The sequence below is a fragment of the Meleagris gallopavo genome, chromosome 8, assembly GCF_000146605.3.
Source record: "Meleagris gallopavo isolate NT-WF06-2002-E0010 breed Aviagen turkey brand Nicholas breeding stock chromosome 8, Turkey_5.1, whole genome shotgun sequence".
Lineage (NCBI taxonomy): Eukaryota > Metazoa > Chordata > Aves > Galliformes > Phasianidae > Meleagris > Meleagris gallopavo.
The window spans coordinates 19,650,848-19,654,550 of NC_015018.2; positions in this window are offsets into that span (position 1 = coordinate 19,650,848).

Here is a 3,703-nt window from a genome sequence, read left to right on the forward strand (position 1 = left end):
GGAGAACGTTGGGCCGAGCCCTCCTGGCTCCCGCGGGGACCGCGCGGCGCGGGCGATGCCGCCGCTGGTGGGGCCTGCGCGGGGCGGGCCGCTGAGTTCGTGAGGGATGCCGAGGAGAGATGGAACTGCACACGACGACGCGGAGTTGTGGCATGGCGGTATTGAGTCACCTGGGTGCCCAACGTGAATGTATACCGTGTTCACACAAGGCTGCTGCCTCACGATGTTGACTGCTCCGTCAACAGGCAGGAGTTGCACCGCAGTTTAAGATATATAATTAAGCTATTTATGATAGCGGCTCTGTATTCTGTATGTTGCAGTTTGAAACCCTGCTAGTTCAGTCTCTGCCCGATGAGAACAGCTCGGTTTCTTTCCGTGGGCTCATTAACAGTCGTGTCAGTGCACAGCAGCTGCAGTGTCACCTCAATGGGAGCTGCTGCCAGCTGTGTCCACAGAGGTCAAAACGGAGATGGGACTCTGTGCATGTGGGAAGGTGTAGGAAGTGGATCTGCTCCCTTTTATTACTCATTGAAGGATACAGAGAAAAACAAAGATATGCTTTGAATGCTGATTCTTCCCTTTTGAGCAAGTGCAGCTGTTGTCAGTAATGAAAATGGGGAGGAATTTCTATTTTGGAATCTCTAATAAAAGATTTATGCTCCCACTAATCTTTTAGCTGCATAAATTAATTGGTGTTTATTTATTGTTAACAAGGGGAAATGAAATGTATAGTTTTAGCAAAGTGAGTACTACATGGTAAATATAGGCTATTTCACATGGAGTATTTCAAGCTTTCCCTCAAGCTTCATCATTAAAATTATTTCCAGCTTTCCTCTGATTTAGCACTTTTTATAGCCTGTGCTAATCCACCCGAGGCTGTAAGTAGTAGTTCATTATCTAGGAGCAAGCATTTGATTAATATGACCAGAATTATTTCAAATTGTTCTTAACTAAATGTTACATGCATTGTTATATGAATTATTAAAAAGAGAAAATAAGTCAATTAATAAGCCTATGCTAAAATCAAGATTAACTCTTTTTAAAGATCTACATTATATGACTTCCTCTTTCTTTAAGTGAAGAAAATAAGTAAATACCTGCTGCATTAGATAGAACCTGCTGTTATTAAGGCTCATCGGTATGGCCCACTACTACACTGAAAGCTATGCTGAATCTTTCCACTGAAGAGGTGATCACACAAAGGGGAGACTCAGGCCAGCAAAATTTCTCAAGCAAACATCCTTAATTATAAAATTGTTTTTGTCTAAGGTATCCATCGATCAGCCAGCCCAGTTTAATTCAGAGGGAGGTGCAAATGCACATGGAAACCCACACTTCCCCCACAGACTTACACTTTGCTGTACCCTGGGGCAGTATTCACAGGTCACCGGTCCTTCCCCAGAGAGGTGTCGCTGGAGGGCAGCAGTGGAAACAGTGCTTCTCTTCAGGCATCCTTATGGTGGCAATCCTGCAGGCCTCCAGAGGGAAGACCTGGCACTCCCCTGTCCAGGCACTGTCAGCCACAAAAGAGCTTTTTACCTAATGAGGAATTGAATAAACTAGGTCTGGAGCCAGCAACATCAGAAACAGCTGGTTTACTTGACTTTTAAGTGAGGAAAAGCAAAGCCAAAACATACTACAGGCATAGAGCAAAAATTTAATGAGTTCTTATGAATTGGGGCTATTTGTTGCAGCCTAATACTTTGTTAAAAATATGCAGATTATGTATATATTTTACAAATTTGCCACTTCTAAACACAAATTAATACCGCAACATAGACAGTTTCAAGGAGACTGCAACACCCCCTTCTGTCCTCCCCATTTTCCTCCCCTGTGTGTCTGGCTTTGAACAGAACATCTAAGGGCAATGCTTGTTTATGCCAAGATACATAAAGTATTCTGTTTGCTCCTGGTCAAACTGCCAATAAAACTGCCAGGCTTGTCTCAGCTTGAAAGCTTCCAAGTTCTGTTTGTAAAGTACAGCCCTCTTTTCTGAATAAGAAGAGCGCTTCCAAAATGACAGAGTGGTTGCAGCTGCCCAAACTAACCAGTAGACAAATGTAATTTGCAGTCAGGCTGCCCTAGATTGGAAAATTAAGTAGCTGCATAAATGTGACAAGTCAATGTTTTATGCAGCTCTTTCAAGTATAGATTAAGCCTCATCTGTGTAATACTGTTCTGAGAACTAGCTGTTCCTTTCCCCAGTGCTTTGCCAGCTTACAACTAACAGTCGAGCAGCAAGCACCTCCTATAGTACCTTTCCTGAGCACAAAGTCTATAAGAAAAATCTGTAAAGAGCTTCGGCAATTTGTCTGTGTTGATTCACGTGTAGCAAGTATATTGATACATACATACATACATACATTACATACATTTAATATTCAACTGCAGTACCAGCTAGAATGGTATTTCTGTAAGTCACCTTTCATGCTATTCTAAGCACAGAGAAGTGACCACCTTCCCTATAGTCACCACTTTCCACGCAGAGTTTTCAAGAGCTACTTTTTCGAAGGAGTACTCTTTGTCAGTTCTTACCCAGAATTTGTGCAGACACTTCTTGTCATTATAAATCTTAGAAATAAGTCAGTGCTACATTACAGATTGAGATATAGACCTGACAGGTAAAGTGCTGTAATGAATCATCTGGTCTTGGTCTGTGCCTGATGAGCAATCTTTTGGTGTTTGGCCTCCATCGCCCTGCCTGTGAGCTCTGTCTCCGACTCCTCAGAGTGGCTTTTCAGAAATTCTAACAGAGCAGGCACAAATGATAAAGCAATTATGTGAGTTTTGTGGAGAACCGTGGGAGTTATCTATGAGACTATAAGAACTTTATCCACATCATTTATTTTATCTTATACTGAGATGCCCTTTTGAAGCACTGTTGCATCCTAGAGGTTTAGTGGAAACTAAAAATTATGAACATAATTGGTCTTGGAGCCAAACTAGCCCTTCCTCATCTAATGTGAGCCCTTCCTCATCACACGGCACTGGCTCCACATAGCACAGGTGGAGAATACAGCAGACTGGCTTTCTGGGTACTGCATATGGAACATCCCTAGTGATGGTTAGCCCAGTGTGATCTTAACACAGCTGTGTCAGCACCATTATATACTATATAAACTGTAAAAATAGTATAAGATTTAAAACAGCAAATTGTGCTGTTGTCTTTTATTCTATAAAAATCCTACTTCTTTAAAACCAATTTTAAGACCTTAATTTGATATTTAAATTGTCTAGCAATAAATTCATTGAAACCAATACAGGCTAATGCAAAAGTAACACGGTAAATAAAACTTGCATTTGCTCCTTTCCTTCTGAAAATGTTTAGCAAGAAAGTAGATAAGAATGACTTTATCAGCTCCTGAAATGCGTCCAACTCTTAAGTGCATTGTAATAGCAGTTTACCTCTGCACATGAATACCATAAAACAAAAAATGATTGCAGCACCAAAGAGGTTCATTGTTCAGGTCAGTCATTCAAATTCATGGTCAACCCAGAGTTGTTTGGAAATCATAGAATGGCTGAGGTTGGTAGGCATATCTGGTGCCTTGAAAGGTCATCTAGTTGAATACCCTGCTCAAAGCAGGGCAGCTATAGTGGGTTGTTCAAAACTGTGTCCCTTGGGACTTTGAGTATCTTCAAGTACAGAGACTGCATCCCTTCTATCAGCAACATGCTCCAGTGTTCAATTGTTCTCACATTA